Raw genomic sequence first — 17,037 nt, 5'->3', positions numbered from 1 at the left:
AACTTTTGGCCGCTTCCCATTTTATAGTTGTTTCACCTTATTGACAATTAGATTAATTCATCCTACCTGTTTAAAATAGTCTATTTATAAGGAAGTCCCTCCTTGTTGGTCTGTGTAGTCCCAAAAGTGTGCCCACTAACCAGTTTAGCGCTCATTATTTTTGCATCTTGGACATTATTACAGGTCTCTTTGAGTTAATGAGCAACTTCATGATTGTTTTAACTTTGTCTTTGACTTCTTGATGTGACCTTGGACTTGTTATTTTGGTATTAATTTATGCAAATTCTAATTCAGTACGATGATCAGTATGACACTAGTAACCACAGAAAGAATTAAAAATGTAAATACACCACTGAAAACTACCAGACCAAACTTGGACAAAAGTTTTGCCTCTTACTCTTGATCTCCCACAAACCTTGTACCTGCTCAGGAGTAGGGAAATTTTTTTGAGTCATTTCAGTTGGACGAATGTATTCGACACCTCCGTTAACAGCCTGGGAGGTATGGCCAAGTATTTCATCACTGCCATTTTAACCTATAAAAAGGCACCATGGARGAAAAATCGTGTTTATCAGGAGATAATGTATAGGGCATTTCACCTAAACAGTAGGACCGGTCCTCAGATTTGAACAAAAATTTAAAAAAATATATATCGGTTTTAAACTGGATATGCTCAATGGCTTCTCAGACAACTACAGAAAGAAAACCCGCATGCTTGTGCTTCTGTTTCCAAACCGCTAACATACGAAAGCGCAGCCCATAAGCAAACCATCCCGACGCTTATCGTCATGCAATGTCACACAGCAAAGGTCTGGCACTTGTTCTCCTACGTTTATACATATTTGCATTTAGATCACTTAAGAATTCCAGAGGACATAAAAAAGAAGAGTTTCTTCATCTCTTTTCATTCATTTACATCAGCAAATCTGCATATAAATGGTCAATCAGACCTTAACATGTGTTTTCTGGAGTGATATTATTGAAATCTATTTCCCAATGCTAATTGCTACCATTGACATCAATTTGTGATTGCCTGTTTCTGAATTAGACCAAGTAAATGATCTACAGCTACAGCTTCTCCACAATGTCATATGCAGCTGCATACAAAACATGACTGTCTTTAAGAAGGCGCATTTCTCCAAATAACCACTTACAAAATCGTCATTATTAAAAAAACTATTCAGCAAAATACAAGAAGAGAAGTATTCAAGCAAAGGACTACTTCTGTTCCTAGAAACATAGAATATTAGAACACGAAAGAAAGAATGTCACCTTATCTTGCAAGAAGATGATTTATCGTTTGTGCTTCCGATTACACAGCGCCAGTGTGATTAGTAATAAGGTAGAGAAAATCAGGACTCCTGAGCTATTGTTTTGCTAATGATTAGCACTCACCATCCGTCTCTCTCTGCCTCTGACTCTTTCAGAAACATCGCATAATTAGCCATTTGCCACAAGAAAATGCCTTTCCATCAGTTTGGATGTGCACTTATCACAGCTTCACAGGCAACGCAAATATATATATTTTAAAAGAACTGAAATACTATTTCTGCCTTTATGTTAGCATAAAAGAGGCAGCAAACATTTGACTATTAATCCGCTTTCCCCTTCCTCTAAGAGATAAAATGCTTGGCTCTGCTTAATTTAGTATGTAAAATCTTTTATTTGCCTTTTTTATAACAATAATAAAATACTTTATTGTCTCATAAATAAATTAGTAAGACTCCTGAAGCAAAACTGAACAAGCATAATCTCTGTTTTACCTCCAGAAGAACAGCAGGTGGAAACGCTCTGAAACGTCGGTGTCCAAGGCTCTGCCCCGGCGTGGGAACTGGCTTCCACTCTCTGCTTTGGTCTGCTTCTTCTGGGACAGCTTAAAGTTAACTAAATTAATAAAAAGAGCAATAAGTCTCGTCCTCATCATATTCAAGCTTCAGGTGCAGACCTCCTTAATCAAACCATTCCTTGATACTCTGTGACTTATGCTTAACTGATACTCAATATTTTGATAGTATTGATATTGTCTTTGTGCAATAGATTAGTTTCTCACCAGCTATTAGGCCTATCCCTTTTTTTAAAGAATATACTTATGATGATAATCTTTATAACTGTCAAAATTCAGAAATGAGTAGAAGGAATCTGACAGGATTAAAGCATAAGACACAAGAACAACTACAAGTTCTGTGGCTGTGATCAGAAACTATCCCACAAATGACAAGAAAAAATAAGTTCATTTATTTGTCATTTCCCTGAACGAAAATTAGATTGTTGTAATCATTAGTGAAAACGGTCGTTGAATGTAAAACGTATTTGCAAGTAGCCTGCATTTCTCTTAATATAGATGTTACTGTTTGTATTCATTTAAGGGAACTTTAAAGAAACCTTTGGCAGATTGATGATCTTTTTAGTATGGATATAGTCTTTGTGCAATTCTAAAATAATTCAACTTGACATTGCAAAAACCACAACCTTACAGAATTCCACCAAATACAAATATGCAAAGAACTTCTAAAAAATATTTTCAGAATGAGGTTTGGAAAGAACCTCTAGGTTTTAATATCAGAATTTATTCCTTAAAAAAATAAAAAAAGACACGTACTTCTGTTATCTGCCCTCCTGATGCATGAAGACGTCATTCTCAATGTGTAAACCCTTCATTGCGGAGCGTCAGGATTCATCGCCACCTGCTTACATCCACCAGTGCCAGGGAGGATTAAGCGCCCGGTTTTGTTTAGCCTTTCCCAAGCATATTTAACAGAAATAAACCTGCTGGCAGGCAGTGATGCTCTGCGGAGGGGTTGCAGGAGCGGGCTTGTGTTGAAAAGTGGTTGGAATTAATGGTTAGGGCCGGGAAACGAGCAACGGGAGCAAGAACGGTACAGCGCCCGTTGTTAATATATGGCACAAAATCTTTAGCACCATACGGAAAGATTAAGGAAGGCGTTAGTCAAAGAAGGGGAAATTTCAGTCATGGTGGAAGAAAACATTCCAAACATGTTTTTCAGACCTTTAATGACAAGGATTCTTCTAATAAAACCAACACATGGGTGCCCATTCATATTGGGGAAGAAAACAGATTTTTTTTTTCATCCGTATGTGTTGTGTTTTTCTTCCTGTTTCCATGTATGAACTTTATTCATTYGGGCAGGGTCTGGAGTCAATAACTACTTCCTACGGAGCGGAAATAGCATGAAATAAGTAGGGCTCGATTCATTAAGGACAAGCACAAAGCACTGCTGCTATATGTATATAACCCATCCTGTCAATGGAGGAGGAGGAATTACTGCTTAAAATGCTGTTCTGCAGAAAAGGACCTGGAGGTCGTGGTGGATGACAAAGTGCACGTGCAAAACCAAACCTGCCGCTGTTAGAGGGTAAATACRACCGGGCTGCCCGGGTCACCCCTCCAACCCCTTTGGCTCCGGCCGGTCATGGGGCAGCGTGGCCGTTCCAGCGCGCTGCATTTAAGAGAGATGCGCCGCAGCTGGAGAAAGCCTAAAGAAAGCATCGGAAACAATCGGAACTTGAGAAAGCATTACCTGTGAGGAAGGATGAAAATATCAACTGTTTTATCTAGGGGGAAAAGAAATGGAGAGATATGATAATGTCTTCAAATGTGCAAAGGGTTGACGCAGAGAGAACGGCAATAAGCTGTTTTTCCTGCTCCCCAGGGAAAGAGCAAAAAGCAATGGGTTTAAATTGAAGCRAGGAACATGGGAGCTCGACATTATGAAAATCTGCCTAACTATAAGGGATAGTTGAGCACTTCAACAGATTGACTATAGAAGTTGTAAAATCCCTGTCATTAAAGGTTAGGCCTTTATCCTAACTGGATATCCTAGAATTTACCTACCTGGAGCAAAGGGATTTACTGCATGACTTGATATCCTTCCCAGGACTATTTGTTACAATTTCTATGATTAAATATGAAAGTAATTAACAGTGCCAGGTCCTCTGAAAGATCAGCTACGAGGCATGTCAGATTTGGCAAAGTTAATAGATACTTTTGACCTTAATCTCTCCGTACCTTAATTCCGTATTTACAAAACGGGGATAATGCCCACTCATCTCTCCAGAGTGCTAGGAAGAAAATTAATTAACTTTCTGGAGCATGCTAGCACAAGCAGGAACAGCACCACCCAAAATCCCACCAAAAAAATTCATAATTCTGCCCATACAGTCGGGTGCAAACCGCTTGCATAAAGGGAGTGCTGGGTCAGACAGCGAGCAACGGGAACAGCGTCCCTGTCACCCTGTARTTAAAGAATAAATGGAATGGAATTCTATCAGATAGGTAGGATTACATAATATAAAGGAAGTTGGGGGGTTTTTTTAGAGACATTGCAAGCATTCTGAAAATCCACTCCCTAAAAATCCCTTTTGAGAAGCAAAAAGAGCTGTACTGGGACCAGGGATGGCCCTCGCCGCACCAGGCTGTTGCCGTGCCCTTGGGAACAGGTTCACCCCGCCGGGTTCGGAGAGGTGACTGAAGGGTTTCCAGGAGAAGCAGAGAGATTTCGGTTCTCCTCTGTCATCCATAGCGAGGGATGTACCCCCCAATGAGCGATCAGCGAGTATGGAGATTGCAAGGAACATTATCCCTTAATGTAGACACTTAAATACCAGGAGTTGCATGGGCTGAAGGTGGCCCTCAATTCTGAATATACATTGCCCGTATCTACATGCTTTTTAGCCTGGTGCTGACCAGCACAGGCGTCAGGACACGTGTGTAGCCCCACTATTAGTGACAATTCTTCTAACCCTTTCCAACACCATGGACATGACRCCGGTGAGCRGGTCCATGGGYGCCGGGGACACGCGCTCTGCCCCGRGGAGTCTCCAGCCGCGTTGGGGGCAGAACGGGGGATTTGGAGGCCTAYTGCCGTAAATAGCTACACCAAACAAATCAACTTCTTTGCACATATGACCTTTCTTAGAATTGCCCCTTGAAACATCTCCCTGTTATTTTAGTCACGATGCGTTTTAATTCACAACCCCAGGCACAGATAAGCAAAGCCATAAACTTCCACCTGCAAGCAGGATTTTATTTATTTRTTTATTTAAGCGATGATCGAAGCTTTTCACTTTGAAGAGTTAATCTTTTCCTTCACAGGAAGGCCAAGGTTAGAATTTGGATACGGATCCAGCAATTATTTAAATATAAGTACCATAGAAATGAGGAGAATCATATAAACTTCTATTAGTATTTTGGTGTGCTCTACATTCAAGTTTTTCCATGGACATCAAACCCCTTTTAATATTGCTTCTTTGGGAAAATTCTACTTCTGCTATGTAAAACAAAAAAAAGATACCGATGAAAACTGCAAATTCAGCTTGCCCTACCTGTGCTGTTTAATTCTAATTTCTCTTCCAGAGATGTTCGGTTTGCCCATGAGCCTGACAGCTTCTGTCAATGCAAGTTCTGCGAAAGAAATGCTCCGTCTCTATAACTCCAAGTTATAACACCAGGCAGGTTTGCTAGACCAATTTACTCTGAATCGCATAGTTCATTTCTTACCATAAATGGAATTGCAATGGAGTTATTTATGTTTGAGCCAACATTAAAAATAGATATTGCAAAATGCCAGCTCAGGTCCCCAAAGAACAAGGATCCATCGTGAGCGCTATTAGTGAAAGCTCCACTACTTCTGCTGCGCCCTCTTTGAGAAAAACAGAGAAAAATGTCTGTTTGTGGAAAAGAAAGTGGACTTACCCAAAGTAAGTTCACCTGCTGGAATCGCCCCCCGTCTCGGCTCCRTCCCGCCTTGGAGCATTCCCCGTTAACTCACCTCCTCTCCCGGCCTCACCGGCRACAGCAGGTTTCCTTCGGAAATCCTCTCTTGGACCCATCAGAGCTGCCTCCAGCTGGCCACCTACCATTGCCATCTGGAGGGCATCATCTGCTGCTCAACTACGTCTCTCTCCGTTAAGAACAGCATTTTGCAGTGGCTTCTAAACCGCCATCTTTTTCTTTGGATTTACTTCAATAAATCCTAAAAATCCAAATTACGTTTCCTACTTAGTATCCAAAGGGCAAACCTGCACCACTATTGCCAAGCGAAGGTAAAACGTAGTCGGTTTGGAGAACGGCGTGTTGGCTTCGCTTGAAACTGTAGGCTGCTGTGTGTCAAAATCATCGCTGCTAGTAACAATAATTTCATCCTATTTGTCATTTTTCATCCTAAGACCATGAGCTAGTGTTTACAAGCTACACCCAGGACTCAACACGCAACGGGGCAGCTCGGCGTAGCTGAGGATGCCTGGGCTAACTTATTTATTTTCTTTCTTCTAAAATGTCACAGGTTGAGAACACGGCACAAATACAGGTTATTTTGAGAGACGCTTGTGATCCAGCTACAGCRAGAAAGAAGCCCTGGTCCGGGCTGCTGTACGGAGACATCTCCACCTCCTGAGCAAAGAGGGAAGGAAATATCCCCCCTCCGCCTTTTTGGTCCGAGGAAGCGTCCGGCGGTGTCTTGTCCGCCACGGATGCCCAGGTGCCGGCAYGGCGTCTGCACCATGCCGGCTGCACGGACGCTTGCAGCGCGCCCAAAAAACAGCTTAAACAAAATGCAAAACAAGTGACACCTCAGGTGGGCTCCAGGGGAAAGTTCTTCCAGTACTCTTATTAATTYATCTGAGATCTTCCCAGAAGAATGATATTACAAACAGATTTTCTAATATTGCCTGCAGCGGAAGGGATGTTGAGGCTGAGGAATTAGTGCAGATACATTGCACCGGGAGGATAAATGGATAAGAAATAATTCAGGGCCATTCTGCATCTATTGATGTTTACCGAGTCTGTGTACGCAGCGGACCGCTGGGGACGGCGCTAAGCTAGTGCCAATAGCGAGATATACACTGCCTTCCTCCACCAAATATCACCTGAGAAGACTGAACACCAGCGGAGATCCGCCGAACTAAAATCTCGTTGCAGGAGACAACTTTGAAAAAAGAGTCCCAGAACATTTGGATTTTCTTGCTTTGTCGTCAAATAGTTAATAAGCAACATAAAAGAAGAATAACCCTGGACGAACTTTAACTTATAAGCCCTTACTGCCCTATGAGAGAGAGATATTTCAGCTCAGTCTTTCTAACCGCGCTTTTCAAGCACTTCCTTCCAGGTGCAGCAAGGCAACTGCTGTTCTTAGAAAGGAGCTTCATTTTCATCCCGTATTTCGGGAATTTTTCCTGGTTTTATCTTCTTTAGCAGTTGAGTGGCAATAGAGATAGCCATTCACCAGGCAGGAAAACATGCTCTCCTGCTCAAAATTAGTGGTGGAAAATAAAAGGCAGAACACGGTGCTCAGCAGAGCTTAGCGTGCCGCCTTCCCTTGAGCTTTCCCGGGATGCCTTTTCTCTTCGCTCGATCGTTTATCTTTGACRTCCACGAACCCCGAGGCTTTGGAGGACTGCTAAACTGCTAAAAACTGTGTTTTAGCTGCTCATCCCAYGGGTGACGGCGCAGGGCGCGAGCCAGGGAAGCCTGAAGGCGACTCTGCATCGGAGGCAGCCCTGCGCCTTGGCCCGCAGCGGCGCTGGGAGCCTTTTGCGGGCTCCTTCTTGGGGGCCGGTGCTGCCCAGTGAGGGGGACGGGAAAGGCGGTTGCATCCAGGTGGAAGCGCTTTGGGACCACYGAGATGCGCTTTATTAATTTACAAATTAATATATTGCTTCCTAATGCCACTTAAAGCAGAAGTCAGGAAACCCGTTTCTGTTTGGCGAAGATACCCCACGCTCTCTTTCTCRCCTTGCTTCATCAGATTTTGCAGCCATCCAGGCTTCCCCTGATGGAAGCTTGATATCCCTTCACCTTTTAGGTACTCGATGTACGAGGAAGACRGGTCAATTAGACAATCTCATCCGGCCGTCTGCATAAAGCAGACTCATCCAGCGATTCCTGAATTCTGGGACAGACGGAGAACAAATTAGGACGCTCGTATGGCGCAGCTTGTACCGCACAGCTAAGGCCAAACCGCCCACAGGAACATCAAGGCAGGCTCCTTTTCCTCCTCCGCGTCCGAGGGAAATTTCTTTCGGTTGCTTAATAGTTCATACAGACTCGTTCCGTGGAACGATTTGAGGAAAACGTTTATTCTGATTCCACAGGCGAGGGGAAAATGCGAAGCACGCTATCTGTCATAACCTCGTCCCGCCGCGCTCGCGGTGTTTACGCTGATCTCCACCAGCCTCCCCGAGGAGAAAACCGCCGCCTTCGCTCCCCGGACTTTGTCGGAAAATGGCAGCTCACTGCCTACATTTCAGATAAATTACGGTGCGCGATAAAACGCCTTCCAGGAGGTATAATCAAAAATGGCTGGTTTTTTTAGGAGTATCATAGAGCATAACATGGTAAATTGAGTTGTTTTAAGTCACTGGGGGGCACAAGAAACTATATTGCCACGTCGTAATTTTTAGAGAGTAAAATAGAGCTCCAAAAYATACAGGCCATCAAAAACACAGCTTAAAGGTCAAATTCGAGCCATGGTCACGCTCCAGGCGCTCGCCGTGCGTGGACGGATGGGAGCCTCCGCCGGAGCGGGCTGGATGCAAGAGCAAGGTGTGCGGGAGAAGTTCAAGCTGCTTCGGTCATCTGAGGACAGGCCTTAATTTTCTTTAAGTGAGTTTCAGGATCGAACGTTGACAATGCGCTGCATATCACTACCTCAATATTCATAACATTCCCATATTATAAGGGGAGAATTCATAAATCCGTCAGAAAACCTTTGGGAAAACTAAGCCGGATATTAAATGCCAGCTTTGCTGGGGTTTCAGCATATTTCCTCGTACAAAACAYCCATCTCAAACTGAGTTCTTATTGCACTGGAGAAGATAGTCGAGCATMTTCCAAGGGCACTTTGTCACTGATTTATGCCCTAGCAAAACCTTATGCCAAAATGCAGGTCCTGGAGCGCACGTGTGGGCTTGCGCAGCGCTTCCAAAGCAGCATCAATCACGCAGCAAGGTTGGAAGCACGGACAAAGCACTTGGAAACCGCTTGTGTTGAGCTATGCAGTTAGGAAAAGTCGGGCAACCAAGCCTACGGGTACTCCTCACCCATGTGAGAAAGGCCACAAACCAAGTGCATAATGGACACGTTCACTCAAGCCAGCAAAACTCAACCTCTTCACGATTCCCGAGGAAATTCCCCGTAAACGGGAGTAACTGCGGGAGCACGAGCCGGGCTGGAGCTGCAGCATCAAGTGTCTTCGTCCGTGYGCACCACCTTGGTGGCAACGGATCGGTCTGCTGGTATTTGAAGAATAAAACTTATGTTTGGGAGACTTATGTTTTATAGGAGAGAAGAGGTGGGTGGAGGATGCAGAAGAAAACTCCCTCTCGCAATGCTTAAGGATGCGCTTGGGAATACAAAGACACTTGTTTATCGTCTCCTCTCCAGCCTGTATTCCCAAAGTTCACAGGAAACCTCTCCTGGATTAATTTCAGCAGCAGGATTTCAGTTTATGTGCTTATGTAGAAACACTCGAACATTTTGTAATTCAAAGGTTAATCTTACAGGAATACAGCCAGGCTGAGCTCCGAAAAAGAGATTATTTAAAGCAATAGCGTTTGGGTGAAAAACTACAGAGGGCACAGGGAGCAAAGCTAGACGAACCCGTCAGAGCTATATTACACGCACACGTTACGTCTGGCAGGGCAGCCGCCGACTCCCGATATTTGCAGTGCCTCGTGCCGGGATGCCGGCTAGCAGCGCGGCTGCGTCCCGCCCAAGGAAGGTCTCCGCCTCGCAGCCCCCGCAGAGCGCGCGCTCGTTTTGCTCGGTTTCGTTGCTTTTTGCACCCAAACAGCACGCCCTGCTTTTGGTACCGAGGGGAACAGCGCTCGCTGGAGCGAATCGCCGAGACCGGGGGGCTCTCGCTGCGCGTTGCGGGGGCTGTCGCTGAGGCTCGGCTGATCCCTTAGGCAAATGCTGAGCTGCCCGCAGAGATTCGCCCGTTTCAAGACGGCGCGGTGCGGGGAGAAGCCAGCGTTGTGTTTTGTTAAAGCCTGCTGAAAAGTTTACGGGCTCRCTTTTGAAGGAGGCTTTTTCTTCTCCCTAACTACATCTCATCGCGCCCCCTGAACGCCCTGTCGGTCGCTTATATTGAATTTGCAGGYGGAGAGGACCTTTTACAGGTCATCCTACTCCTTGCATCGCCAATATAACAAAACGGTGCAAATGACTCGATGCGCTCCCGGTCATCGCTGAACGATGAGGAGTCCCGAAAGCTCGCGGCCGCTCTGCCCGAGGGGACACGAATGCACGAAAGCAAYGAGCCAAACCGTTGCCCTTTCAAAAAGCAGAGTATTTCCAGGCCTCCAGCTGGGTCCCGCGCTACCGCCGAGAGCCCAAGATTTCTATAATCTCCGTTTTTCAAAGTTCTTGACGCTTTTCCCTAATCCTCTTATCGCTGGCTGGGAAGCGCACTCTGTTTTTGCAGTTACCGTCGCATTTGGCCCTTTTTACAGCGTCGTGCATCCTCGGCTTTGTAATACTGCACYGTAGTTCCTCAAACCCTCTGGAGAGTGTCAATATTTATGTATGAATCTGATTATTTCATCTTGATGTGCATATATCTTGCAGCCAGCACATTATACAGGGGAACTCTGGCGGTAAACAAAGATATAAAGCCATTAAAATGYAATAACCAACTTTCAAGAACCGTTTGACTAATTCCATGATTCAATAACTCTTAGGCAGCTAACGCAACAGGCTACGGTAATAAATAGCATGAATGCTAACTAGTCGCACYGGCTGGGCTCTCTCGTAGAGCGCTAGCCCAATTTTGAGCTTCTGTTTGTTCGGTTTTTCATTTTTCTTGTTTGTTCCTTTTATTCTCTGTGTCCTTCACTGCTGGGAAACAGAAAAAACKTATATAAATAAGGCTATGTATAATGGACTCCAGTGGGAAGGGAAAACAGAATGAAGTAGCCCTGAAGCAAAAACAGCTTTGAAATAATAATATTTATGATGGGAACGTATCATTTAATTTTACAGGTACTGCCTAAGGCACAAAAAGCAAGCTCTTCGTCTGCATTTACCTGCTATAACTTAAAGAGAGCTGCCCACCTGTTACGCAGCCTAAGAAAGGTGTTTTATGGCTTTTATTTTAGCCAGGACCGCTCTGCTTTTCCCTGCCTGCAAACGCAGCTCGCCGCGCTGCCGTCAATCATCGGGGACACGGCGGGGACCCCACGGCACCGGGTTCAATATTAATCAGACATGGAGCCCGGGTGGCAGGACTCGGTCGTTGGGCTTTCAAGTAAATCAAACATCCACTCGTTGCGCAATTATGTCCTAAAAGCACGGTTTTCTGGCTGGCGCGCGGCTTACAGTAGCGCCGGTAGGGTTTTTCTAATCAAAACGTGCGCTCGTTAAGTAGGATGTGATTTACTGTAACGACCGCCGTTCTGCTCTCCTCCCCCAGAACGGGAGCCAGCGATCCCGTTCTCGCACCCGTCAAAAATAGSAAGAATTTAAATTGGTTTGCTGAGCAGATGCCACCGCAGTGTCGCCTTTGGGGACTGGTTGTTTCTCTAGATTAATACACTCACCTTAATGCAACGGTGTTTTTGCCTCGGGGGTGAGACTTTCATTCCGGGCTGGAGTCACGTGACAAAAAGGTTAAAAATCCTTAAGCCCCAACTCATGACTACAAACGAGCTTCAACGGGAAACGTTTTTTTTCCTCAGCTAACAGAGATGGTTGGAAAGTACTCTTTAGTGAAATGGTTCTAYTTTATTAACGCTTTTTCCCTATAACACATATATGGTTTTGAAGCTRCCGTAATCATCTATTCCCTATTAGATTGCACTCCTATGCTCCATCCAATTACTCAAACAAAGATTATTTGTAAAGAGCAGGCTTTTGCTGACACTGCTCCTAAAAGTGCAGTGGCCTAAATTCTCTTTCCCCAGGATTCCCCTTTTGCAGCTGCGGTGGGCCCCTGCGGAGGGGATCACGAGCGCGTCGGAGACCTGCCAAACGGCCCTGTCCCGGCCCTTAATTTAGTGTCCTGCACAGTCATTACATCAACTTACCTGATTTCAACAAATGTTCTCTGGAGATAGGGTAATATATGTATATTTTTTTTTCTACTGAGGAGATTATTTGAAGTCAATAACTCTGTTTTCATTTACAGTTATSGAAATAAATGTTGGAGGGGACTTAATGCATAAAAACATACATGTGAGTTATTTCCTTGACCTTATTTTAAATACTTACCAACCCCCCACACACCGTGTTTAGCTTTCTAAGATATGCAATTCAATAGCTTGGTCATTAGCAAAGGTAGAGCAAATATTTCTCGACTGAAGGCTCAGCTATAGATCCAAATTTGCATATATGAYATGACTTGTTACATTATGCATTGCTCAACTCTCAATTAAATTATAAATGGGTTAATTTTCTTTTATCTTCAAAAATATCATACCTTGTTTAAGAGGAATCACTGACTACTGATAATGGAGACCTGCTGGCTGGAAGTAAGAGCTCTAATGCAGGAGATTCGGCAACACTGCAAAGAATAGCAGATCAAGAATTTTCCCATCAAGTCCTTTTTCCATCAGAAAATGCTTATTCATCAAAGTGAAAACTYCACAGAAACATATCAGGATGCAGTTCCCAAACCCGGGAACAGATTTCTGGCCAGAATCAGAGAGAAGACTCTTCCTGGAGCAGCCTTTAGCTGCAGTTGAGACACCGGCTCAGGATGGAGGACACCAGCTCTAAGGCCGTGCTGTGATTTATCGGTAGACCCAGCGGGGTTTACGCTTCCCACCCCCACCATCTCTAAGCCCTGCTCCACACGGCCCATCCTACTGTCCACACAGGATGGTTGCACCGTGCTCATCACCATCCACCTCTCCCACCGTCCCAGCCGAACCACCCTCTCTCCCCACATCTTGCATATGATGTAAAAAAGTCAGTTTCATTCGCTACCAGAACAAGACATTTCTGGAACTTTCAGTTTTTGGTTTTACTGTAAAGTCAAAAAGTGCATGACCATCTTGCAGCACATAGTCACCTGCATTTGGTTTTTGGACAATTTATATGTTCAGGGCAGCGCCTGTCCTGGGAATTACAAACTGTTGCACAAGCAGCAGAACGGCCTCAGCCTGGCTCATGATTTCCCTCAAACTGGTAGGAACCTGACATTTTTTCCAGACATTTATTCCTCTTCCAGCCTTGCTCAGCCTGAACTCGGTTCGTGGGTTCAAGGGCTTTTTCAGGAGCGGAGGGAGGGAAGGGAGGACCGAGTCGAGAGACACACAGGCAGCACCACGGCTCGAGCCGCGTCTCCACAGCCAAAACAGACTTTTACGAACCTTCTGGCATGACAGCTTTGAAGAAAACAAGTGTGCAAGTAAAACAAACACTATTTAAGGAACRGCATCTGTCATCTCCAATTTTGAGGGAAAAAATGACTGTAAAGCACTAAGCACGTTTCCTCTGCAGCGATGCCAAGAACATCATCCAACCTGGTGGGTGCTGGGGGGTCCAGAGGGGACCTCGAAGGGAGGGAAGGATCTCCTCCTCCTCCTCCAGCTGCTGGCCAACATCAGGCTAACCCAGCCCAGACTTGCCAGCTCATCCTGTCTTCAGGACCAGCTGACCAAGACCCTGGCTCCGACGCTGTACAAGCACTTCTTTTGGTGGGTTTTAATGACTATTTCGCTGCTACAAGGGTTTGCTTCAGCCCTGCTGGAGATAGGGACAATCTCTTCTGTAAGCTTAGAGCCAGAGCCGCCTTAAAGCAAACCCCTGAACCTCCAAAACGTGATTTGTTTGCTTTGCAGATAGCAGCGTCCTCTCCATCAAATGCCACTGACTGCTACCCTTGTCTCTGCACTAGCATATTTGCGCTCTGTTCACAGGAAACTAAAAAAAAACCTAAAGAACATGATTTGGACCTCTTATTTTTCTTGCATGGAAAATTCCACAAAGAAAACACAGACATCTGGGTACATGACACAACACCGCTCAGCTCCGGGCCCTGGAGAGGGAGCCTTTACTATCAGGGTCACCTTTTTACAGTGAAAATTCAGTAGAATTTTGATTGACTGGAGCTATTGGCTTTGAGGAAAATATTCACCAGGGCAGGAAATGGAGGGTCCCATCACCATAATAAAGCCGTAGAGTTTTCTGTGCCATTGGCCAAATTCCCCCCAAACGTCCCTTTCTGGGGGAGGTGCAGAAGATATGTAGAAGACATACATTCAGGTACCGGATGCAGAGGAGATATTTGCACCTATGTTTCAAAAGCACATCCTGCAATCCTAACCAATGGATTAACAAATGGACTAATAAGAAATAAGGGTGGGAAGGCTACGGTTTCCTCTCTGTGTTTTTTTGTGAATAGAACTCAAGTCTAGAAATTCCCCTGCGTTGATTTGTCTTTTTTCTAAGAATGTTGCAAAAGAAAAACAAAAAGAAAAGTGTACAAAACATTTGTTGCTTTGTTCCTGCAAGAAAACTAAAAACTTCATTTTGGACCAGTCTAAGACATGATTTTATTTCATTGTTTTTCAACTTCAAGAGCAAAGCAAAAAATAAAGAATAAAAGCACCTCTGCCTTCAGTGGGATATCAGGAACTGCTCTTGCATAGGTCCATCACAACTCTTCTTTCCTTTCCGCAATGTCTGGACTATATTACCAGCTATGTAGAAGTACCCACTCAGCAAAGCAATTAATGACCTGCCAGATTTTATGTAAATGGTGGAATCAGTACAAAACAAACACTAATAAAAAACAAGGAGAACTCGCACCTTCTGGCAATTCAAGATCCACACCTTGCAATAACAATGAATTATTTGAACTCTTTTTGTTATCTAAGCACCAGCTGTATTTATTCTCATTACACTGACTTGCATTTTTAATAGTGTTGATCATTAATTAATTACATTAAATGCTGCATGTGTATTAGGGCTCATCCTCTTTCCTTTGAAGTCAAGAGGCAACACATTCAATATCAGCCTGAAGTGATGAAGAAATAATCAAGTTGTAAACACCCTATAAGCCAAAATCTTAAAGCACAGTGTCAGCTTTTCAGTATGCTTTACTTTTTACTGGATTTCTTTCTTACGTTTTTCCTGAGTGAAAACAAAGAGTTTCTGTCCAATCAGTCAATATTATCAAGGGAAAGCAGCAACCACTATTAAGGTTAGAGTTCTGGTACCTTGTTCTCAAGGAAAATAGGGATGGTGCATTTGTGTGCGTGTTGTGTGTATACAGTGTGTATACAGATCCATTTTCAATATATTTTCAGCAGAGTATAATCCTCTTCTCATCACGCTCCCATGGTTTTCCTCATGTGCTCTTAAGCCCTCATAACTTGAATCCTTTCTGGTGATACGTTCAGCTTATTAAATCTACTCATCTGTACCAACTTTCAATAGCCAAACATACAAAGAAACTACCAACTATATAGAACATCTTCCTGTCATAAATTGAAAATATGAAAATAATGTATGATCAAAAAGGGAAAGGATATATACTTGACTGTCAGGCATGAGAGTTTCAAAATCCAGAGTCAGCTGAGTTAGAAAACACCTTTCACATCTGCATCTGTGATAAGTAATGAGCTTAAACTTATTTAAAATATACACTCCTGGCTTAACTCACTGAATTTTTGGAAAGTAGCTGTTTTGGTGAACTTCATTATATTCAAATTGCCCTGTTCCTCCATTAGGGATGAATTCAAATGATTTAGATTCTCTGTATCAAGGCTAAAGTAATTTAGCCTTTTGCCCCGGTTCCCGTGTGGGACACGATAACGAGCAGCCGGGTCTATTCGCTGCACCTCCTCACCACTGCACTCCAAAAAGCAGAGGCCTGAAAAACACCCACAGAAGGAGAAAGGCTGAGGAAGATGAGATGCACGTAGAAAATTGTGAGAAGATGCCATTAGCCATAACTCGGGTTAAACTCTTCGGGTGCAGTCTTGATAATAACGGTAGAAAGCCTTGTGCGTACATCAGTGAAAGGCACCACTGCTGGGCAATTTGCTTTTCACCTGTTTCTGCTCAGGATATTTCTATGCCAAGATGCATAAGGAGGAATTTTATTATTGACCCGGACAGCATCGCCTTTAACACTGCAGGTTCAGCCAGGGGAGCAGAGCAGATCCAGGGCCACARCGCTTCTGGCCAAAACCAGAGCCTGCAGCTATAAACAAGCGCTGTCAAACATGCAAAACAAACTAAGAAAGAGGAATTGGTTTCCCAAATTTGTCTGGTTTACTTCATTTATAACACTCTACAGTTACAGGGTTTTGATTCCCACTACATACATGGAAAAAGAACAGTGCAGAACTTTTGGAAGCCATCAAGATGACACCACACGGTCTCCTCCGACCCTGAAAGCTTTGCCTTCTAGCAACAGTCACATGATGTTTTTCACTATTTGTTTTTTTTCCTCAATTTCTGAATAAAGCATGATTCTACAAATCAACAACCGAAGATAAATACTTGTATTGTCCCAGTTCTATATAGCAGCAGAGAAAAAATGATGTAATTGTCCAAATTAGGAGATTCCTTCATCTTTTTCACTTGTAAATCTATGCATTTTAAATCAAGTTTTATTTATATTCATGATAGCCTTTCAATGAATGTTTGATTTATGCAACTCAATATCACAGTATAAAACCATCCCTTCAATTAATGAAAATGGATTACTTTGGACATTTCATGTATACACACTCAAACTGACTAAAGTGTAGAAATAGATAAGGATAGAAAAAATATTTTAAAAAAACTTTAACAAAGGCTTCCAAAATTTGAGGGGTTTTGTCATAATGGACTTCTAGCAACATTTTGCTTTTGAAAAACAAAAATGGAATTTTGTGTATATGCCCAGACAGAAAAAAGTGAAATTTAAGAGTTGTTCCCAAGCCAGGCCAGAGTGCAGGGAGCGAAAAGACAGAGAGGGGCAGTTCACACTGCACCCCTATATCACTGCTCAGGAGACTCATCAGAGCTTTATCCATCATTAAAAAAATCTATCCTTTGCATAACCCTACACTTAGAGCCAACAC

This window comes from Apteryx rowi, unplaced genomic scaffold (genome assembly GCF_003343035.1).
Source record: "Apteryx rowi isolate R43461 unplaced genomic scaffold, aptRow1 scaffold_23, whole genome shotgun sequence".
NCBI lineage: Eukaryota > Metazoa > Chordata > Aves > Apterygiformes > Apterygidae > Apteryx > Apteryx rowi.
Note: the sequence above shows the minus strand (reverse complement) of the source record.